General features: G+C 34.9%; 1 protein-coding gene across 1 annotated transcript in view; it reads left to right on the plus strand.

Annotated features, from left to right (window-relative positions):
- Positions 1-24,990, plus strand: part of ADAM2 (ADAM metallopeptidase domain 2) — a 139,744-nt gene that overhangs the window by 37,213 nt on the left and 77,541 nt on the right. The gene's annotated exons all lie outside the window — the stretch shown is intronic.

The raw sequence follows: 24,990 nt of genomic DNA on the forward strand, positions 1-24,990 counted from the left end.
CCTCTGTGAATTCTCTTCATGTCTTTGCCCAGTTCATGATTGATTTTTTGTTTCTTTGGTTGGAGTTTAATAATTCATTATCGATTTAAACTAGCCCCTTTCTGAATATTTATATGCAATATCATCTCCCATTCTGTCGGATTTTTCTGGAGTTTTTGTTTGACTGTACCTTTGCTGTGCAAAAGCTTCTTATCTTGATGAAGTCCCAATAGTTCATTTTTGCTTTTGTATCTTTTGTTTCGGGGATGTTATCTTGCAAGAAGTTACAGTGGCAAGTCAAAAGGGTTGCCTGTGTTCTCCTCTAGGATTTTGATTGAGTCTTGTCTCACAAACCATTAAAATCTTTCCTTCCATTTTGAGTTTTTATCTTTGTGGATGGTGCAAGAAGTGGTCTAGTATTTCATTCTCTGCATGTGGATGTCCAATTTTTCCCAGCACCATTTTATGAAGAGACTGTCTTTCTCCAGTGGATCGTTCTTTCCTCCTTTGTCGAATATTATTGACATGAAAGTTGTCAGGTTCCCATTTCTTCTTATTTCTCTATTCTGTTCCATTGTCTATTGTTCTGTTTTTGTTCATACCACACTGTCCTTTGATGACCACAGCTTTGTATTACAACCTGAAATCAGGCTTTTGATGCCCCCAGCTAATGGTTTTCTTTTTAAAATTCCCCTGGCTATTCGGGTCTTTTCTGATTCCACACAAATCATAAATAATTTGTTCTAAGTCCTCTGAAAAAAGTCCATGTTAGTTGATAGGGATTGCAGTGAACGTGTAAAGATGTGGCCCTGGGTAGTCATTGACATTTTCACAATATTAATTCTGCCATCCATGAGCAGAGGAAATATTATTTCCATTCTCTTGTGTCTTCCTCAATCTTTCAGAAGTGTCTAGTGAGTTTTTAGGTATAATGATCCTTTACCCTCTTTGGTATTTTATTCTAGGTAACTTCTGCTTTTGGGTACAATTGTAAATGGATTGACTCCTTAATTTCTCTTTCTTCTGTCTCATTGTTAGTGTATAGAAGGTGCCATTGATTTCTTCTGGGCATAGAATTGGTATTCACTAGGCCACGCTACCACATTGGCTGTATGATTTCTAGCAATCTTGGGTGGAGGCTTTTGGTTTTTCTATGGTAAAGTTAACATGTCATCGTCGAAGAAGGAGAAGTTTGACATCTCTTTGCCAATTAGAATGCCTTAATGTCCTTTTTGTTGTCCTATTGCTGAGGCTAAGGACTGATTCCAATACTAGTTGAAAACAGTGGTGATGGACATCCCTTCTGGTTCCTGAGTCTTAGGGGAAAGGCTTCCCAGTGCTCCCCATGAGAAATGATATTTGCTGTGGGCTTTTCGTAATGGCTTTTAGATACGAGAAAGTACCCTCTATCCCTAAACTCTGAAGAGTTTTTGATCAGGAATAGGATGCTGTATTTTTGTCAAATGCTTTCCTCTGCATCTAAGAGAGGATCATATGGTCTTGTTTTCCTCTTGCGATATGATTAACTCACATTGATTGTTTACGAGTGTTGAACCACCTTGCAACTCCCGGGGATAAATCCTACTTGTCCATGGTGAATAATTTTCTTAATGTTTGTTGGAACCTATTGCTTATTAATCTTGTTGAGAATTTTTGCAATCCATGTTCATCAGGATAATGGTCTTAATTCTCCTTTTGTTGGTTCTTTGTGTTTGTCTGGTATTGGAATAAGGTGATTCTCTTGGCCTCATAGAATAGATTTGGAAGTACTTCCATCTCTTTCTATCTTTCAAACCAGCATTAGGTAAATAGGTATATTCTTCTTAAAAACGTTTGATAAATTCCCTGGAAGCATCTGGCCCTGGACTTCTTGTGTCTTGGGAGTTTTTGATGACTGCTTCAATTCCTCCATGTTATTGCCTGTTCAGGTTTACTATTTCTTCGCTACCAGTTTGGTAATTGTGGCTTTCCAGAATCGTCCTATTCTGCTTCTAGATTCCTAATCTAGTGCGTAAGCTTGTTCATAATTAGTTTTTAAAATGTTTTGTATTCCTTGGTGTTGGTATTGATCTCTCCTTCTCTTCATGATTTTATTAATTTGAGTCTTCTCTCTCTTCTTTTAAAGGTTGGCAATTTATCTATCTATTAATTCTTTCAAAAGAACAACTCTGGTTCTATTGATCTGTTCCAACACACAGTTTCCTATCTGGTCTCATTTCGTTGAGTTCTGCTCGAATTTTAATAACTCTCTTCTTCTGCTGCGTCGGTCATTTTCTGCTTCTTCTCTATCTCCTTTATGTGTAAGGGTAGCTTTTGATTTGAGTTCTTTTTCCAGTTTTTGAATGGTGCATTGTATTGCGAGTATTTTCCCCCTCAGACTGCTTGCTGCATCCCAAAGATTTTGAACAGTTTTATCTTCCAGTCTCATATTCCATGAATCTTTTAATTCTTCCTTAATTTCCTGGTTGACCCTTTATATTTTAGCTGAGGTCCCTTAACCTCCATGTGTTTGAGTCCTTCCAAACTTCTTCTTGGATTGGAGTTCAAATTTCAAGCGTTATGGCTGAGAATATGAGGACGATCCCACATCTTTTGGTATCGTTCAGACCCTTTGTGACCCCAGTATGTGGTCTATTCTGGAAAAAGTTCCATGTGCACTTGAAAGAATGTGTATTCAGTTGAGTTTGGATGTAAATTTCTGTAGATATTGTGAAATCTATCTGGTCCAATGTATCATTTGAAAAGCACCGTTTCTTTGGAGATGTTTGGTTTAGAAGACCTTCTATAGATGATAGAGTGAAGTCACCAAGTAATAAATGTATTGATTATCTAAGTATATCTTACTTTGGTAATATTCTTAAGTAATTTGCAGCTCCCACATTCGATGCATATATAATAGAGGATTGTTAAGTCCTCTTGTTGGATAAGTCCTTTAAGTAGATATATTTCCCTCTTCATCTCTCACTACGGTCGTCGGGGTAAATTTTTAGTTTACACCGATATAAGGATGCTACACCTGCTTTCTTTGATCGAACCATTTGAATGGTAAATGGTCCCAACCTTTTATTTTCAGGTTGTAGGTGTCCTCTTCAAAAATGAGTACCTCTTTAGACAGCAAATAATGGGTCCTGCCTTTTTATCCAGTCTGTAACCATAGGCGACGCCTTTTGATGGGGTTCATAAGCCCGTTCACGTTCAGAGTTACTATTGACAGATAAGAGTTAGTGGTCAGCATGAAATCTATTTATCCCTGTTTTGTGATTTTCCACTGAACATCTTCTTAAAGGGAATTTTAAGAGTCCCCCTTAAAATTCCTTCAGAGCAGGTTTGGAGGTCACATATTCTTATCAGTTCCTCCCTGTCTTGGAAGCTCTTTATCTCTCCTTCCATTTTGATGAGAGCCTTGCTGATAAGTATTCTTGGGTGCATGTTCTTCTCATTTAGGACCCTGAATATATCCTGCACCCTTTCTGGCCTGCCAGTCTCTGTGGAGAGTGTCTGCTGTTACCAAATATTCCTCCCCATGAAAGTCAGAGACTTCTTGTCTCTGCGCTTTAAGGATCTTCTCTTTATCCTTTGGAATTTGCAAGCTTTCCCTCATAATGTCGAGGTGTTGAAAAACGTTTTTTTATTGATTTTAGGGGATCCTCTCTATTTCCCTGGATCTGATTGCCTGTTTCTCCCTGCCCAGAATTGGGAAAGTTTTTCAGCTAGATTTTTCAAATACATATTCTGCCCTCTGTCCCTTTCGCGCGCCCTCAGGGAACCCCATTTAAACGTAGATTTTTCTTCCTTAGAGTGTCATTGATTCCCTTAATCACTGTATTCATGATTTCTTTAAATAGGTTTATCTCTTTTTTTCCTCATTTCCCTCTTGGCCAATAACTTGTCTTCTATGTCACTCACTCCGTTCTTCCACCTTCCGTTAACCCTCGGTCGTTAGGACTTCTAGTGGATTGCATACTCATTCATTGATTTTTAATTTCGCCTGATTGATCTAAATTCTGCATCATGAATCCTCGGAGTCCTTTAATGCTTTTTCTAGAGCCACCATTAGCTGTATAATAGTGCTTCCTGAATGGGCTTTCTGACATTGAATGTTAATACAATTTTGTAGCTCTGTGGGAGAGAAGGTCTGTTTCTGATTCATTCCTTTTGAGGTGAGGTTTTTCCTTCTATGTCATTTTCTCCAGTGCGGATGTGGCAAAAACAAGTTGTATTGGGAAAATAGAGAAAGAGAGAGAGAAGGAAAGTAAAGAGAAAAGAAAAAAGGAAAAGAAAAAAAGGAACGAAGAGAAGAAAAAGGGAAAGAAAAAGAAGAAAGGTGAAAAAAAAGGGGGGGGTGTGGGGGAAGCAAATCAGAAATCAAAAAGAAAAAGAAAAAAGAAAAGAAAAAAAAAAAAAACACGGGGAGTATTTCTGTAGAGTTTAATTCCCCCGTGACATTCCCCTGGAACTGTCCGTCCAGCTGTCTTCTGGGGGAGGGCTGATGCCTGATTTTCAGGTGTTTAGCACTGGGAGCTGCTCTGCCCCCCTGCTGCAGGGCTCAGCGGGGGTTGTTTACCCATAGGTCTCAGAGATTAGCCGCATTTGCTATTGGCAACGCGGAAGCCTGGATTCCAGCTCCGCAGAACTAACGGGCTCCGGCTCTCGGCAGGGCCTGGAGGCTCCGGGCGGGGCGCTGATCTGCTCAGCTCGCAGAGCGTCCTTGCTGTCCTGGGCCCTCCCCGCCTCAATTTGCTACTATTTTATGAGAATTTTGCATCAATATTCTTCAGTGATACTGGCCTATAGTTCTCTTTTTTAGTGGAGTCTTAATCTGGTGTTGGTATTAGGGTAATGCTGGTATCATACAACGAGTTTGAAAGTTTTCTTTCCTCTTCTATTTGTTGGAGTAGTTTGAGAATAGGCATTAGCTCTTCTTTAAATGTTTGGTAGAATTTGCCTGTGGAGCTATCTGGCCCTGGACTTTTGTTTGTTTGGAGTTTGTTTTTTTTTTTTTTGTTACTGATTCAATATCTTTGCTAGTTATTGGTCTGCTTAAGTTTTCTATTTCTCCTATTTCTGTTTTGAAAGTCTATATATTTCTAGCAATTTATCCAGGTTGACCATTTTTTGGTATATTTTTTATGATATTCTCCTATAATTATATTTCTGTGGTAATTGTTATTTCTCCTCTCTCATTTGTAATTTTGTTTGGGTCCTTTCTCTTTTCAATAAGCCTGGCTTTAGGTTTATCAATTTTATTTATTTATTTTTTTTAAAAGCTAGCTCCTGATTTCATTGATCTATTGTGTTTTGTTTTTCTTAGTTTTCTTAGTTTCTATATCATTCTTCTTCTGGATTAGGCTTCACTTGTTGTTCTTTCTCTAGATCTTTTGAATGTAGGTCTAGGTTGTTTATTTGAGATTTTTCTTGCTTCTTGGAATAGGCCTGTATTACTATATATTTTTCTCTTGTATCCCAAAGGTTTTTGACTGTGGTATTTTCATTTTTATTTGTTTCCATGTACATATATACTCTATGTATACATGTATCTATGTGTATAGGTATATATATATATGTATATATGTATATACTGCATATATATATATATATATATATATATATATATATAATTTCTTCTTATATTTCCTGGTTGGCCCATTTATTGTTTAGTAGCATGTTGTTTAACCTCCATGTATTTGTGGTTTTTCTAAATTTTGTAGTTTAACTGACTTCCAAGTTTCATATTACTGTGGTCAAAAAAGGTGCATGGTATGATTTCAGTCTTTTTGTATTTGAGGGGGCCTGATTTGTTATCTAATATATGATCTATTCTTGAGAATGTTCTATGTGCACTTAAAAAGAATTTATATTCTGCTGTTTTAGGATGGAATATCCTGAATATATCTATTAAGTCTATCTGTTCCAGTGTGCTATTCAAAGTCATTTTTCATTGTTGATTTTATTTTAGATGATCTGCCTATTGATATAATAGGTTAATGTCTCATACTTTTTTTATCAATGAGTTCCTTTATATTTGTTTTTAATTCTTACATATTTGGGTGCTCCCATGTTGGGGCATAAATATTTACAATTGTTACATCTTCATGTTGGATTGTCCCCCTTATGATTATTTAGTGCCCTTTATCTCTTGTTAAAGACTTTGTTTTAGAGTCTAGTTTATCCCATGTAAATATTACTGTTTTGGGTTTCTTTTGACATCCATTTATATCATGTACGTTTCTCCATCCTTTCACTTTCAATCTGCAGATGTAGTAGGTCTTGTAGGCAGTTTAAAAATGTTGGTCATTACTGGTTTTCCCCCTTTGTTTCTATTTTTAAGCCAGGTTTCCTAGGTTTTGTTGTTTTGTTTTATATCTTGGGCTAGCATATTTTAGTGGTCAGCTAGTCAATGATGAGTCAAAGGTTATCTTTCAACAACTGAGCAGTAAGTCTTCTATCTGGGATTCATCTGTGGATGGGGGATAGTATTCAATATTTAGGTAGTCTTCCAAGTCAGGGAGGTTTTAATTTTGTATCAGGATTTTCACGTGTCTTCTGCTAGTAAGTAATGTCTCTAGTTTGTTTATACATGAACTTGTGGATATCTTGGATCTTATATTGTCTTTCCTGAGCCTGAATGATATCTTGTGTATTCATGGAATATTCCAGACTACCAAAGATATATGAATCAACATATACGTTGTATACGATGGCTATTTAATTCCCTCCACCTCCATGTTAGTCTTTTGATTGTTTTTTGAAACAATGAGAATCACATCCTGAGATTAGCTGTAATAATGACTTTTGATGTTCAATCGATACAGAGATTACTATTGTTTTTGACGATGTATCTAGGCATGCATTCAGGGCATTTTGCCCTTGCTCTGCTCCATATCAACTCATCTTCCTCTAGAAGGGAAGCTGCTGCATGTCGTGACCTAGCATGGCAGAATTACTATACAGAAGAACTTGAGATGGTGATGGGAACAGCCTCAAGTAAATAAAATGCAACAGATTCTTACTACTCTCTCCATAATATTAGAAGTTTTTATTTAATAAATGCTTCTTGTTTTTTGTATGTGGTCAATTTCAAGAATCTTGAAATGTTTTTTTTTTGAAAATTTTGTTTTATCATTGCTTATTGTGGAAAGGATTTAGGATTTACAGAGCTCATCATTTTACCATCTCAGAAGTTCTGCTGACTGTAATCATTTTTTTAATCCCCGAGAAGTTTATGAATTTTCTTCCTATAAATTTCACACATTTGCTAGGAATTTTATTTCATTATTTCCATAAATTAGATATTTTTGTATATTCTTTTATTTCTTGTAATTTAAAGTTTTTTTTGGGGGGGGGTGCAGAGGGAAGGGAGAGGGAGAATTTCAAGTAGGCTCCACAATCATGACTTGAGCCTGAAACCAAAAGTCAGATGTCTAACCAGCTGAGCCACCCAGGCACCTCCAAAGATTCTTTTTTTTTTTTTAAAAAAAAAAAAAAGGAGAATGGATACTGATTTATTTCCACAATTGATACAAATTTTTAAAATATACAGAATAGTATATATTTGAATAGTACATAAATATGAAGATACAAAACTGTATATAGGAATTATAAAACTCAAACTCATGATAGGGTACGTAGAAAAGATAATGGGAACATATATTTCCTCTATACCTATAATATTACATAGTTTTTCCTTTTTTATTTGATAATATTTAGTTATCTAAGTGTTTATGAAATTATTATTTCTTATTATTTCTTAGTTCTTGCTCTCTTTCTGAAATACTTCTTGGAGAAATTCTATATTCATAAATTTTTAGAAATGTAATATTGAACACTGGAGAATGTAACTTTAATCACTACATTTTTAAAATTAAAAATCCAAAATATTATACACAATTGACATGGGAATTGGATCAAATTTTTAAAACTGTGTTTAACCAAATGGGCAAACAGATTTAAGAAATTCAAAGGAGGGACACCTGGGTGGCTCAGTGGTTGAGTGTCTGCCTTTGGCTCAGGGCAAGATCCTGGGGTCCAGGGATCAAGTCCCACATCGGGCTCCCTGCGTAAAGCCTGCCTCTGCCTCTCTCTGTGTCTCTCATGAATAAATAAACAAAATCTTAAAAAAAATTCAAAGTAAAAAATATTAAAGATTAACCACCCTAACCAGTGAATACTCAAAATGGGATAAAGTAGTTAATGGGTGATGTTTCAGAAAAATCTACTTATGTATAAAAAAGAAGTCACTGGTGTTTGAGTATGCAAGTAGTTTTCCAGTTCATTGTTCTTGGTGGCCTTTCTGTAAAAATACAGGCATACCTTGTTTTTTGTGCTTCTCAGATACTGCATTTATTGAAAATCTGTGGCAATGCTATATCAAGCAAATCTATCAGAGCCAGTTTTCCAACAGAATTTGCTCATTTTGTGTCTCTGGGTCACATTTGGTAATTTTCTCAATATTTCAAACTGAAATTACTAGATTTGAATTGCAACAATCTCATGATAAAACTTTAACAGAAGAGGACTTTCTCACTGGTGAGCAAAGAAAGTGATTCTTCGGATGGAAGGTACTCCTGGTGAAGATGGTGTGAAGACTGCTTGGCTTTTGGAGTAGCTTTAATTGTCCATATACAATCAACTGCTGGGCCACGTTTTGTTTTTTCTTCTTGTTCTACCTGACTAGAATGCACTATTCCATCAGCTCCCAGGAGCTCAAACTGGCAATCTGGGATGGATTTAAAATACCTCCGAGGTGAGTAAAGTCTGGATCTGGAATAAATGAATATTTTGCTCAAAATTCCAGTCCTTCAAGTTCTTCATCAGAACTAAACTTAGCCACATGAATCTCCCTGTTGATCTAATTAGTGGAGGGTTTTTCACACCACAGTAACGATCTGTAAGTGGAGAGAAACCAAATGGCCCATCTCGAACCTCCAAGTGGTCAAACCGACATTCAAATGATGGTTCTATATAATAATGTCCATCAAAGGTCAACTCTATTCTTCGACATGGAGCCGCTTCCAAAATGTAGATACACTCCTTTTTTTTTGTTTTTTTTTTTTAATAAATTAATTTTTATTGGTGTTCAATTTACCAACATACAGAATAACACCCAGTACTCATCCTGTCAAGTGTCCCCCTCAGTGCCCGTCACCCATTCACTCCCACCCCCCGCCCTCCTCCCCTTCCACCACCCCTAGTTCGTTTCCCAGAGTTAGGAGTCTTTATGTTCTGTGTCCCTTTCTGATATTTCCCACACATTTCTTCTCCCTTCCCTTATATTCCCTTTCACTATTATTCATATTCCCCAAATGAATGAGAACATACACTGTCTTTCTCCGATTGACTTACTTCACTCAGCATAATACCCTCCAGTTCCATCCACGTTGAAGCAAATGATACACTCCTTTGTATCTTGGTTTGGCGGATAAGAGCCAGGATAATTTGAAGCAAAATGACCTCCATTGCTGGTTCGAACCCAAATGCCACACTGGGTTGCAGGAATATGCTTGATTCCAATATTTTGTCCATCCTGGGTCTTTTGGGCCACAACAATCCCTTCGACTACAAGTGCTATTGTTAACAACACTTTGAGGACTGCGCACAGCTGCTCTAGGGCCATGTTCCCGAGCGGCCCGGTACCTCACTACGGGCCGAAGAGGCAGCCAGGCGGCCAGGCGCGCTGGCTCGAGGGGCAGCGCCCCCACCAGCAGCTCCCAAGTGGTGGGCGCGGGCAGCCCAGGCTCATTTAAGCCGGGAGCTCCACCTCCAAAGATTCTTGAAACTTTTTTTTTTTTATATCAGTTTGCTTTTTCTGTATAATAAGGTACTCCAAAATTTAGTGGTTCAAAAAAAAAAAGAAAGAAAAGCCACCCAATTATTCATTTAACTCACAGTTTTAAATTTTATTCTGATCTCAGCAAGATTTTCTCTTACTGGATGGCATCACTCATGTATCTTCAGTAAGGTTGAATTTTGCTTGGGTTGACTGGTCCAAGGGTGTCTCAGCTAGCATATCTCATCTCTGCTCCACTTGGTGTCTCATCAGTCTGCAAATAGGCCTATAATTTGTTTTTTTTTTTTTGAGGGGTTGTTTGCATGCTATTAGCATTGATAGGGTCCTTCAAAACAGCAACATTCACTTTGTAAGTGGCTTATAAGCTTCTCCTTACATCATGATTGCTAAAACATCCAAAAAGAGCAACAATGTCCAGCCTCTAATTCAAGGGGTAGGAAAATATACTTTAATACACTACAAAGTAACATCATACAGGAATGGAAAGAATATAAATAAAGTTTTACATTTTCCTTGCTTTTTTTTTTTCCTGAAAAGTTTAACACTTTGGTCACTCTCTACTTTCCAATAATACTCGTATCATAATTTTACATGAATGTTCATTTCAATTCCCATACTTTCCAATTCCTTGACTTTACTACTTCAGTAAGTACTATTCATCAGCCTGCTTCAACCGCCAGCTGCCATGATTATAAATTATAATTGATGACTACTATAATATCACTTCTCCATACTTTTATATTCAAGCATTACAGTCTTTGGCTTCCATTTTTTTGGGTATTTCTCTTTCCTCATTTCCAGTCTTGCATATTTTATGCCACCAAGACTTTCATCATTGATTCTATCACTTTTGGATTGGCCTTTATCATGTAATCAACCTTTCCCTTATAAACCATGTATCCTATGGTTCCTTATTATTGTCACTCCTTTGCAAACATCTTCAACCCACTTGCCATTTTTTCCTTTAATTATCTTCCTGGAAAAGCCTCACACCTGTTTAAATTGAAGTCTAGAAATAATCTGTTTATAAGTAGAAAGAATACACCATAATAGGGAATGCTCTCACTTTAATCTCATACATGTCCAAACTTCACTGTGCTTTTCCAATTTTTACTGGTTATCTTACAGACTCATATTTTACTAATAAAATAGAACAAATCAGGAGAGAAACCCCACAAACTTTAGTCTTTATCAAATACTGAACTTGGATATATAATCATATTCTCTACTTTCCTTGATGTTAGTATGGATGAAATGGTGCTCCAATCTAATATGAGAACTCTGGTAGTGTACATTAACACTCACTCATTGAAGGATGTGACACTAAAAAATCCAGCCCACATCATCAATTTTCATAAAAAAATAAGTGTTATTCTGTATTAAAAACAAACAACAGTCTCCCTTCTCTTAGGTAACACAGCGATATTTTTCTTTTATTTATTACACTTCTTGAAAGACTTGTTTGTATTTACTGAACACCATTCCTCTCTTAATATTCTCTCTCAACTTGTCCAATCTCATTTTTTAAATTTCTATTTCTATTCTCCAAATTAACTTAATGTAAAATTTACTTCCACCTTTCTAAATTAATTATCTCCTTCAAAGAGCTAATCCAACTCAATTTATGAGCATAGTTCGAAGCAGTTAAATATGCCAGTATATTCAGAGATTGTCCTCCTAAAATTCTTTGATAAACTGGGTTTCAGGGATAGGAATTTTCAAGTTGAGGCTTATCAGAAGATCTCTTTGTGTTCTTTGGTTAAGCATAGATGTCTATATGTGTATATTTTTCCTTTTGGAAAGGCAAAATTAAAGGTGTCTCGAGAGTTAATTGAAGAAATAAAAAAAAAAAACATTGCATTTGAACTCCCTTTTTTGGAAAATGCTTCTTACCTGTTGTCCTGTTTAGAAATCCTGTAATATAACCTTGAAAGAAAATAAACCTCCCAGTCTTAACTTATAGTGGAGAGATGCAGTCACTGAACTCATTGAAGAGCAAAAGGAGCTATGTAACTGCTTCAGTTTTGTTGTTGTTTTTAACTTTATTGAGATATAATTTACACTTCAGAAGGTCTATTTGAAGTGTATGATTAATGAGTTTTAGTATATTTGCATAGCTGTACAGTGTGCACAGTAATCTAATTTTAGAACATTCTCATCACTCTACAAAATGACTTTATATCCATTAGCAGTCACTCCCTGCTTTCCTACCTTGAAGACTTAAGCAATCATATGCTACTTTTTTTTTTTGTTTAAGGACATTTTATATAAATGGTATAATACAATATGTAACCTTTTATTTCTGCTCTTTTCATTTATCATATTTTCAGGTTCATACAATTTATAGCATGTTTTAACACTGTAGTAATTTTTATTGCCAAATATCCCATCATATAGATGAATCACATTTGTTTACCCATTTGTTAGACTTTTTTTTTTGCTTTCTTAATATTACAAATAATACTAATTTATGTATAAGGTTTTCTGTGGACATATACTTTCACTTCTATTGAATGGGTGCAAAAGATGAGAATTGCTGGGTTATATGGTAAGTTTATGTTTCAGATTTTGATGAACTGGAAAAAAATGGTTTTAAAAAGTGGTTGCTCTATTTTATAGTCCACCAGCAATGTATAAATGTATAAGAGTTCCAGTTTCTCTACATTTTCAACATTTGTTATTGACTATCTTTCTGTTTATAGCCACCTTAGTGGAAGTGAATTGGTTTCTCATTCTGCTTTTGATTTGCATTTCCCTAATGCGTGGCAGAGGTGTTGAGAATATTTGCACTTTTTATAAATATTCTGCATATCTTATTTGGAGAAATGTCTATTCAAATTCTTTACATATATTTTAGTTGGGTTGTTTGTTTTTCTATTGTTTAGTTGTAAATGTTCTATACATATTCTGGACGCTAAACCCTTATCAGATATATTACTTAAAATATTTTTACCCATTCTGTGTATTCATTTTCATGATGCTGCCATTTAAAGCATAATGATTTTAAATTTTGAAAGCATCCATCTTTGTCATTTAATTTTCTTGCTGTTTTTTTAAAATTTCAAATATCAATTCATCATAAGTGTTAGATTTTGTTTCTGGGCATTCAATTCTGTTTCATTGAATTATGAGTCTAACCTAATAACTCTTAATTACTGTAACTTTGTAGTTAGTTTTGAAATTGGAGAGTAAGGAGAGTCCTCCAACTTCGTTCTTATTTAAAATTGTTTTGGACATCCTACATCACTTTTATTATCATACACATATTAAGATCAATGTGTCAATCTATCAACAAAAAAGAAAACTGAAATTTTGATAAAGATTAAATTGTATCTATAGAACAATTAAAAATTATTGCTATCTTAAGAATATAGATGTTCCAATTTATGAACACAGGATAACTTTCCATTTATTTATGTCTTTTTACTTTCAATAGTGGCTTTGAGTTTTTGATATTTATTTTGTGCTTTTGTTAAATTTATATTTTGATATTTTATTATTTTCAATGTTATTGTATATAGATTCATTTTCTTAATTTAATTTTGAATTGATTATTGTAGATGTATGGAAATGTAATTGATTTTTGTATAGTGATCTTGTATCCTGCAAATTTGCTGAAATACCTTTTATATGCATACATACTTTAGTGGCTTTCTTAGGATTTTTCAATATATAAATCTTTTTATCTATTAGTATAGAGCTTAACTTCTTTCTTTCCTATTTAGATGTCTATTGTTTCTTTTCCTTTTTTGATAATTGCCTTAGCTGGGACCTTTAGTTAAAGGTGGAATGAACAATGAGAACAGATATCCTTACCTTAGTCATGATATAAAAGAAGTAACATTTATTCTTTCACTGTTAAATATGATGTTACCTGTGGGTTTTTAATAGATATCCTTTATCAGATTGAGTGAGTTCCCTTCTATCCCTAGTTTATTGACTGTTTTTGTCATGAATAAGTATATTTAGTCAATACTTTAGTCAAGTATTTATTCAAGTACTTCTTTTTTTAAAAAATTTTATTTATTTTTTCATGAGAGACAGAGAGAGAGAGAGAGAGAGAGAGAGAGAGAGAGAGGCAGAGACACAGGTAGAAGGAGAAGCAGGCTCCATGCAGGGAGACTGACGTGGGATTCGATCCCAGGTCTCCAGGATCAGGCCCTGGGCTGAAGGCGGCACTAAACTGCTGAGCCGCTAGGCTGGACTGCCCCTCAAGTACTTCTTCTGTATTTGCTTAAAGCATCACATTTCTTGTCTGTTTCATAAATTGAATTATATTGATTGGTATTTAGATATTAAACCAACCTTGTATTCCTGGGACAAATTCCACTTGGTTATGTGTGGAATAACCAAATGTGTGGTTATAAACCAAATCATTGCATCATTTGGTTTATTAGTATTTTAAGATTTTTATAGTTATATTCATGTGGCATATTCCTTTGTAGCTTTATTTTATTATTATATCTTTTATGACTTTAGGTGTCAGGGTAATACTAACTTCATTGAACGAATAGGAAAAAGTTTCCTCCTATTTTATAGAAAAGTTTATAAGGGATTTGTGTTGTTTTTCTCTAAATATTTGGAAGAATTTACCAATGAAGCCTTCTGAAACTTATTTATTTATTTATTTATTTTTGGTAGAAATTTTTAAAATGCTTATTCAATCTTTAGCTTGTTGATTTCTTATCTCTTCTTGAGTCAGTTTTGGTTATTTATGTCTTATAAGGAATTAACTATTTATTTATTTATTAAATATTTTATTTATTTATTCATGAGACACACACACACACACACAGAGGCAGAGACATAGGCAGAGGGAGAAGCAAGCTCCATGCAGGGAGCCTGATGCGGTACTCGATCCTAGGACTCCAGGATTACATCCTAAGCCGAAGGCAGGCACCAAACCACTGAGCCACCCAGGATTCCCAGGAATTAACTATTTAATTTAAGTTTTCACCACACTATTCCCAGACTTCCCTTATAACACTTATCATTTGTTTATGGTCAGTAATTGTAGTTCTTGCATCTTGAATTAATAATTGTACACTTCGGGCAGCCTGGGTGGCTCAGTGGTTTAGTGCCACCTTCCGCCCAGGGCCTGATCCTGGAGACTCGGGATTGAGTCCCACGTCAGGCTCCCTGCAGAAGCCGCTTCCCCCTCTGCCTGTGTCTCTCTACCTGTCTCTTTGTGTTTCTCATGAATAAATAAATAAAAATCTTTAAAAAATAAATAATTGTAGACTTCTTTCATATTCTTTGTCAATGTAAGTAAAAGTTTGTCAATTACATTCATCTTTTCAAAGAATGTTAATATTCTATGTTATTTTTTATGTGAATTTCAAGCACATTGCTCTGACCTTTATTAATTTCTTTAACCTCCTTTCTTTGGGTTCTTTGCTTTTCTTTGACTAATTTCCTAAGTTTGAGGAGATTTTTGTTTTTTTTTTTTTAAATTTATTTATTTATGATAGTCACAGAGAGAGAGAGAGAGAGGCAGGCAGAGACATAGGCAGAGGGAGAAGCAGGCTCCATGCACCGGGAACCCGATGTGGGATTCGATCCCGGGTCTCCAGGATCGCGCCCTGAGCCAAAGGCAGGCGCCAAACCGCTGCGCCACCCAGGGATCCCTGTTTTTTTTTTGTTTTTTTGTTTTTTTTAAAATTTATTTATTTAGTTTGAGGAGATTTTTAAAAAATATATAGCCACTTCCTATACATTGCTTTTGAGCACTGTGTTAAATAACTTAAGTTTTACTATGTTGTATTTTGATTAATATAGCCTTTCCTACTACACCCATGATGTCTTTTTTGATTATCCGTTACTTATAATTGATTGCTTAATAGCCACATATTTTGGAATTTTCCAAATTTCCCTTAGTTGTCAATTTTTTATTTAATTCTATTGTAGTCAGAGAGTATATTTTATACTTTAAAAATTGTTTTAACACTATCGAAGAGTTGTCCTGTGGCATAGCATATGGTCTATTTGTGGCCTATACAAGAAAAATCATTTTTTACTGTTTGAGGTGGGATGTCCCATTGACATCTGTTGGTTTTGTCTCAGGTTTCTATGTTGTGCTAAGTTTTTGCTTCAATTATTAAGAGTTGTATACTTATGTCTCCAATATTATTGTTAAATTTTCTGTTTCCCTTTTCAGTTCTGCATTTTGTATTTTTTTTGTAATTCCATGTTCTATTTTCTTTTTTTTTAATTTAAAATCTATTAATTAACATATAGTGTATTATTAGTTTCAGAGGTAGAGTCTGGTTATTCATCAGTTACATATAACGCTCAGTGTTCATTACATCAAGTGCCCTCTTTAATGCCCAGCACCCATTACCCCATGATCTCACCTACGTGTGCTCCAGAAACCCTGTTTGTTTTTTATAGTTTAGAGCCTCTTACAGCTTTTCTCCCACTCTGATTTCATCTTTTTATTTTTTTACCCCTTCCTCTAGTTATCTTTTTTGTTTCTTAAATTCCATATGAGTGAGGTCTTGTGATATTTGTCTTTCTCTGATGAACTTATTTTTCACAACATAATACCCTCTAGTTCCATCCACATTGTTCCAAATGACAAGATAATGATTCTTTTTGATGGCTTAGTAATATTCCATTCTACATATATACTATATCTTCATTATCCACTCATCTGTTGATGAACATCTGGGCTCCTTCCACATTTTGGTTATTGTGGACATTGCTGCTATAAACATTAGGGCACATGTGCCCCTTTGAATAACTATGCTTGTATCATTTGAGTACATATCTAATAGGACAATTGTTGGGTTGTCGGGTAACTCTATTTTTAACTTTTTTGAGGAACCTCTATACTGTTTTCCAGAGTAGCTGTACCAGCTTGCATTAATAGTGTAAGAGGGTTCCCCTTTCTCTATATCCCCACCACTATCTGTCATTTCCTGAGTTGTTAATTTTAGCCATTCTGACTGGTGGAAGGTGGTATCTCATTGTGGTCCTGATGCTAAGTGAGGTTGAGAATTTTTTCATGTCTATTGGCCATTTGAATATCTTCTTTGGATAAATATGTGTTCATGTTTTCTGCCCATTTCTTGACTGGATTATTTGTTTTTTTTGATTTTGGCTTTGATAAGTTCTTCATAGATTTTGGATACTAGCCTTTTAGCTGATAAGACATTTGAAAATATCTTCTCCAGTTCTGTAAGTCATCTTTTAGTTTTGTTGACTGGTTTCTTTGCTTTTATCCTGAAGAAGCCCCAATAGTTCATTTTTGCTTTTGTTTACCTTGCCTTTGGAGATGTGTCTACCAAGAAATTGCTATGGCTGAGGTCAAAGAGGTTGATGCCTGTGTTCTCCTCTACGATTTTGATGATTTCCTGTCTCACATTTACATCTTTCATCCATTTTGAATTTATTTTTGTGTATGGTGTAAGAAAGTAGTCCAGTTTCTTTCTTTCTCGCTCTCTTTTTAAAGATTTTATTTAATTATTCATGAGAGACACAGAGAGAGGCAGAGACAGAGGCAGAGGGAGAAGCAGGCTCCCTGTGGGAAGCTGGATGTGGGATTCGATCCGACTCTGGGATCATGACCTTAGCTGAAGACAGATGCTCAACACCTTAGCCACCCAGGTGCTCAAAGTAGTCCAGTTTCATTCTACATATGGCTGTACAATTTTCTCAACACCATTTGTTGAAAAGGCTGTCTTTTTTCCATTGGATGATCTTTCCTGCTTTGTCACAGATTAGTTGACCATGGAGTTGAGAGTCAATTTCTGGGTTCTCTATTCTATTTCATTGATCTATGTGTCCGTTGTTGTGCCAGTACCATACTGTCTTGATGATCACAGCTTTGTAATACAGCTTGAAGTCTGGAATTGTGATGCTACCACCTTTGGTTTTCTTTTTCAACATTCCTTTGGCTATTTGGGGTCTTTTTTCATTCCATATGAATATAAAATGTTAGGATTCTTTGTTCCAGTTCTTTCAAAAATGTGAATGGTATTTTGATAGGGATTGCATTGAATGTGTAGATTGCTTTGGGTATTATAGACATTTTAACAATGTTCTCCAATCCATGAGCATGGAATGTTTTCCTATATCTTTGTGTCTTACTCAATTACTTTCAAAAGTGTTACATAGTTTTCAGACTGCAGATCATTTACTTCTTTGGTTAGGATTATTCCTAGATATCTTATGGTTCTTAATGCAATTGTAAGTGGGATCCATTCCTTGATTTCTCTGTCTTAGGCCTCATTCTTATTGTATAGAAATGCAACTGACTTCTGTGCATTGATTTTGTATCCTGCTACTTTGCTGAATTCCTGTATGAGTTCTAGCAATTTTGGGGTGGATTCTTACATTTTGTATACTTAGAATATCATGTCTTCTGCAAAGAGGGGAAGCTTGACTTCTTTGTTGATTTGGATACCGTTCTTTTCCTTTTTGTTGTCTGATTGCTGAGACTAGGAGTTCTAGTTTTATGTTGAACAGCAATGGTGAGAATGGACATCCTTGTTGTGTTCCTGACCTTAAGGGAATAGCCCTCAGTTTTTCCCCATTGGAAATGATAGTCACAGTGGGCTTTTTGTATATGGCTTTTGTATAATTTTGAGGTATGTTCCTTCTATCCCTACACTGTGCAGTTTTAATCAAGAAAGGATGCTGTACTTTGTCAAATTTTTTTTCTGCATCTATTGAGAGGATCATATGTCCTTTCTTTGTAAATGTGGTCTATCATATTGATTGATTTCTGAATATTGAACCACTTGCATGCCAGGAAGAAATCCCACTTGGTCATGGTAAATAATCCTTTCAATGTACTGTTGGATTCTATTAGCTAGTATTTTAGGAATAACTTTTGCATTCATGTTCATCAGGGATATTGGTCTATAATTCTTTTTGGTGGGGGATCTTCATTTGATTCTGGGATCAAGGAAATGCTGGCTTCATTGAATGAGTATGAGTTTTCCTTCCATTTATATTTTTTTTAAACAGCTTCAAAGAAAAGTTACTAATTCTTTAAATGTTTGGTAGAATTCTGCTGGGAGGCCATCTGGCCATGGACTCTGCTGGGAGTTTTTTGATGGCTGCTTCAATTTTTTGCTGGTTGTGTGTCTGTTCAGGTCTTCTGTTTCAGTTTTGGTACTTTATATGTTTCTAGGAATGCATCCATTTCTTCCAGATTGCCTAATTTGTTGGCATATAATTGCTATAATGGTTTGTATTTCCTTCGTGTTGTTTCTGATCACTCCTCTTTCATTTATGATTTTATTTATTTGAGTCCTTTCTCTTTTCTTTTTGATAAGCCTGACCAGGGGTTTATCAATGTTATTAATTCTTTCAGAGAACCAGCTCCTAGTTTCATTGATCTGTTCTACTGTTCCTTTGATTTCTATATCATTGATTTCTGCTCTAATTTTTATTATTTCTCTTCTCTTGCAGGATTTAGGATTTACTTACTGTTTTTTTCCAGTTCCTTTAGGTGTAAGGTTAAGTTGTATATCTGAGACTTTTTTTGTTTCTTTTCTTTTTTTTGTCTTTTTTTTAAAGATTTTATTTATTTTTATTTATTAATGAGGAACACAGAGAGAGAGGCAGAGACAGAGGGAGATGCAGGCTCCACACAGGGAGCCTGATGTGGGACTCTATCCTGGGACTCCAGGATCACGCCCTGCGCCAAAGGCAGACACTCAACTGCTGAGCCACCCAGGCATCCCCATTTTTTGTTTTTTGAGAGAGGCTTCTATTGCTAAATACTTTACTCTTAGGACTGCTTTTGCTGCATCCTAAATGTTCTGAACTTTTGTGATTTCAATTTAATTTGTTTCCCTGTATTTTAAAAATTCTTCTTTAATTACCTGGTTGACCCTTTCATTCTTTAGTAGGATGCTCCTTAACTCCCATATATTTGTTTTCCTTCCAAATTTTCTCTTCTGATTGAGTTTAAGTTTTCAAGCACTGTGATCTGAAAATATTCATGGAATAATCTCAATCTTTGGTACCGACTGAGCCCTGATTGTGACACAGTATGTGATCTACTCTGGAGAATGTTGTGTACACTTGAGAAGAATATGTATTCTGATGCTTTAGGATGAAATGCTCTGAATATATCTGTGAAGTTGACATAGTACAGTGTATCCTTCAAAGCCCTTGTCTCCTTCTTGCTCTTTGCTTAGATGACCTATCTATTACTTTGAGTTGGTTGTTAAATTCCCTACTATTTTTGTATTATTATCAATGAGTTTCTTTAAGTTTCTGTTATTAATTGCTTTATATAATTGGCTGCTCCCAATTATGCTAGAGGCATAAATATTTATAATTGTTAGATCTCCTTGTTGGATAGACATTGTAAGTATAAGTATCCCTTTTCATCTCTTATTACAATCTTTGGTTTAAAATCTATTTTTTTTTCTGATAAAAGGGTTGCTACCTCAGATTTGTTTTGATGCCCATCACCATGATAAATGGTTCTCCACTCCTCCATTTTCAATCTGGAGGTGTCTTTGGATCTAAAATAAGTCTCTTGTAGACAGCATTATCAGTGGGTCTTGCTTTTTACCAATCTAATACCCTGTGTCATTTGATTGGAGCATTTAGGCTATTTACATTCAGGTAATTATTGAACAATATGAATTTGGTGCCATTGTATTACCTGTAAAATCATTATTTCTGTAGATTGTCTCTGTTCGTTTCTGGTGTTTGTTGCCTTTGTGCTTTCTCTCCACTTAAAGGATTCCTTTTAATATTTCTTGCAGGGCTGGATTAATGTTCATGATTTCCTTTAGTTTTGTTTGTCCTTGAAACTCTTTATCTCTTCTAATCTGAATGACAGCCTTACTGGATAAAGTATTCTTGGCTGCATATTTTTCATACTTAGTGCATTGAATATGTCATACCATCCTTTCTGGTCTGCCAGGTCTCTTTGGACAGGTCTAACGTTAGCCTTATATTTTTATCCTTGTATGTTAAGGACTTCTTGTCCCAAACTTATTTCAGAATTTTCTCTTCATCTCTGAAATTTGCAAGATTCACTTTTATATGTCGAGGTGTTGACCTATTTTTATGGACTTTGAGGGAATTTCTCTGTGCTTCCTGGACTTGAGTGTCTATTTATTTCTCAGCTCTAATTTGTTCAAATAAACCTTTTATCCCTCTGTCTCTCTCTTCCTCTTCTGGGATTCTCATTATTCAAATATTATTTTGTGTTATGGTATCACTGATTACTCGAAGTCTTCCTTCATGATCCAGTAGTGTTTTTTCTCTTCTTTTTTTCTCAGCTTCCTTACTTTCCATCATTTTGTCCTCCCTTCTGCCTCCTTTATCCCAGCAGTTAGAATCTCCATTTTTTATTGTATCTCATTAATAACATTTTCAATTTGGACTGATTAGAATTTAGTTCTTTTATTTCTGCAGTAAGGGATTCTCTACTGTCTTCGATACTTTTTTCAACCCCAGCTAGTATCTTTATAGCCATGTTTTTAATTCTTGTTCTGATGTCACTTGCATCCATATTGGTTAAACCCTTGGTAGTGTGTACTGCCTCCTGTCCTTTCGTTTGGGGTGAGTTTCTCTGTCTCCTCATTGTGTCCAGAAAAGAATAGATGAAAGAGAGAGAAAAGACAAAAATAGCAACAACACCACCAGAAAGATGCAAAAAAAAAAAAAAAAAAACCAAAGTGGAAGAAAAGAGAAACAAAACAAAATGAGAAAAAGTCAAACAAGAAGTAAGACATGACAAAACAATAAACTAGATCCTAGGTGTATTGTGGTCTGTTTGTTAGAGGAAACTAGATACCAAAATAAGAAAGAAAGAAAAAATATATTTTTAAATAGATTTTTATATATTTATATACATACATATTATATACATTACATATAATACAATAATAATATTGTATTATTACAATATTACAATGAAAGAAAACAAAAATATACATATATATATAAATTAAAAAGGAATTTTAAAAAAAGAATTGATAAAATAAGAAAATATCTGGAAAAAAATGAAAGACTAAAGAATAATAAAAACACCACAAATGCTGTACTGTTTTCTCCAAGAGCTGAAATTTTGCATTTCTATATGATCGATTGACTTGGTGTTAGCTAGTTGCTCCTGCTGGTCTTCTATGGGAAGGGCCTGTTGCACTGATTCTCAGGTATTCTTGCCGGTGGAATTGTGCCCACCTTGCCAATCTGTAAGTGGCTCCAGATTGCACTATGTGGTGCTGTTTTGCTCCTTGAAAACTTTCAGCACTAATAAGGGTCATAAAAATGATGGAACTCTGATCTCTAGCCCCACAGCTAAAAGTTCATGCCCCCAACTCTTCACTGATCTCTCAAAGAAAAGCAGTCAATCACTCGTTTCCCTGATTTTCATCCTAACTCTATGTTCACCCAGCTTGCGACTAAGCTTTTTTTTTATCTCAGGCACTTCACCCAGTTTCCAGTCTCCAAACTTTTGGACTCCTGCAGTGTGGACCTGAGCCATTCCTCCTGGGTAAGGAAGGAGTTGTCCTTGAGCTTCTGCCTCTTCCTGGGCTCCTGCCCAGAGAATGGTTGCCCGACCTTGCAGTGGTTCTCAGTTTATGTCAACACTGAGTGGAAGGCTGATGCTTAAACTTGCTGCTTTCAGCTGACTTCACTACTCTGATGCTTGGGAAATCTGTTGCACTTAGGCACCCCCATTCTTTTTGTGACCTGGACAATCCAGAGACCACACTGTCCACCTGGGATTCAGCCTCAATTCACCACCTGAGCACCTTTAGGCTAGGGATGTTCCCAATTGTAACAGACTTCTTAAAGTTCTAATTTTACACTCTGATGTTTATAATACTTTCTGGTAACCTGCTTAGGAACTCCCTCTCCTCCAAGGCTTATCTTCTGATATACTGCCCCAGAGTCACATCTCCTCTGCACTTTCTACCTGCAAAAAGTGATCACTTTTCTCTTTGTAGAACTGCAGCAATTATTTTCCCAGATCTTCCATTAATTTTTCAGGTGTATAGAATGATTTGATAATTATCTAGCTGCATTCCAGGTTCCAGATGAAATTAGGGCCCCCTACTCCTCTGCCATCTTAACTCTTTCCCCTTTCCCAAGATCTTTTTTTTAGATGCATATGTATTTATAATTTTATGGACATGTCTTCCTCATGGACATGTCGGTTCTCAATGTTGTTTGCATGGTATGCTCTTTCAGTACTTTTACTTTCAAGTTATTTTTATCTTTGAAAATGTAGTATGTCTTCTGTAAACATTTAATTCTTCTCTTGATCAAGTCTGGCAGTGTAGGATGTTTTCTTGGATTATTTAATTTTTAATTTGTGTGTGTGTGTGTGTGTGTGTGTGTTTCTTCAAGTCAATTGAGTAGTTAATTCTTTTTGAGGACTTTCAGGTATGCATGTGGTGAAATAGATTCCTTTTTTTGGTGAGTATTCATTTTATTTCCAGTTTTGTTTTGTTTTCCACTGTAAATAGTGCTTATGAATTATCCTTTATTCATGTGTATTTCCATCTTGGGTATTTAACCCTGTGAGAATGGTGACCAGGAGTAGGGATGATGGCTCAAAAGATTTATGCTCTTCAATTTTAATAGATATCATTCATTGCTTCATAAAAAGATTGTAACTTTTTTTAATATATCCAAGTTAAAAATGAAAATCTAATGTTCCTTTCATACCTGTTAGCTATCCATTTTATACTTCTCTTTAAGTTTTGCTAGTCATTGCACACAAAATGTAATCTAAATGTGATTTTAATTTCTCTCTCCTTAATTGATAATTAATTTAAACATCATTTAAATTTAGTGGTCACTGGTATTAGCTTTTTTCTGAATTGACAACATATCTTTTCTCATTTTTAAAAAGTATAGGAGGAATTAATACCTTCCTAATTAAAATTGCAAAGGTGAAAATTGTGTGGGAATGTGAGGTCATATTTGAATACATGAAAATTAAAGATTTTTGTTATTAAAAAGCAAATGAATTTAATTATCAAAGTCAATATTTTGATATTTTATTTCAGATAATAAAACATGAATATTTTCAATATTCATAGAATTCTTATAAGTTGATAACTAGGCAAATAATAAATGTCTTCACTGTGTATTATTCACTCTTTTGTTATGAATTAATTGACCACAAGGCATGGATTTATATCTGAGCTTCCTGTTCTATTTCATTGGTCTATGTGTTTGTTTTTATAGCAATATCATATTGTTTTGATTACTATAGTTTTGTAATATATTTTAAAATCAGGGAGCATGATGTCTCTAGCTTTTTTTTTTTCAAATTTATTTTGGCTATTTAGGGTCTTTTGTGGTTCTACACAAATTTCAAGACTTTTTGTTCTATTTCTGTGAAGAATGTCATTGGAAATTTGAGAGGCATTACCTTGAATTTGTATATTCATTTGGGTATTATAGACATTTTAACAATGCTAATTCTTCTGGTCCATGAACATAGTATACATTTCTATTTATACATTTTTTAATTTCTTTTATCATTGTCTTTTGGTTTTCACTGTATATATCTTTTACCTCCTTATTTCTAGGTATTTTATTCTTTTTGTTGTAAATACAAATGGAATTGTTTTCTTAATTTTTCTATTTGTTACTAGTATACAGAAATGCAACAGATTTTTGCATATTGATTTTTTTGCCCTGCAACTTTGCTAACTTTGAAAATTAGTTCTAAATATGTGTGTGTGTGTGTAAATTTAGGGTTTTCTATATATAATATCACATGATCTGCAAATAGTGACAATTTACATCTTCCTTTCCAATTTATATGACTTCTTTATTCCTTACCTAGTTCCTCTGGGTAGGATTTTGAATACTATGTTAAATAAAAGCGGTGAGAGTGAGCATCCTTGTCTTGTTCCTGATCTTAGACTAAAAGCTTTCAGGTTTTCCTGGTTGAGTATACTACTACTTATAGGCTTGTTATATAGGGCTTTTATTATGTTGATGTACCTTCTTAGATACCCTCTTTGCTGAGAGTTTTCATTATGAAAGAATGTCCAAGTTTGTTAAAATGATTTTTTCTGTATCTTCTGATGGTTCTTCATCATCTGATCTCATAATTTGTATCCTTCATTTTGTTGATGTAGTGTATCATTTTGACTGATTTGCAGATGTTGAACCATTCTTATATTCCTGAAAAAAATCCCTACTGATCACAGTGTATTATCCTCTTAATATGCTGTTGAGTTTAGTCTTTCTATATTTTGTTGAGGATTTTTTGCATC

Source organism: Nyctereutes procyonoides, unplaced genomic scaffold, assembly GCF_905146905.1.
Source record: "Nyctereutes procyonoides isolate TBG_1078 unplaced genomic scaffold, NYPRO_anot_genome, whole genome shotgun sequence".
Lineage (NCBI taxonomy): Eukaryota > Metazoa > Chordata > Mammalia > Carnivora > Canidae > Nyctereutes > Nyctereutes procyonoides.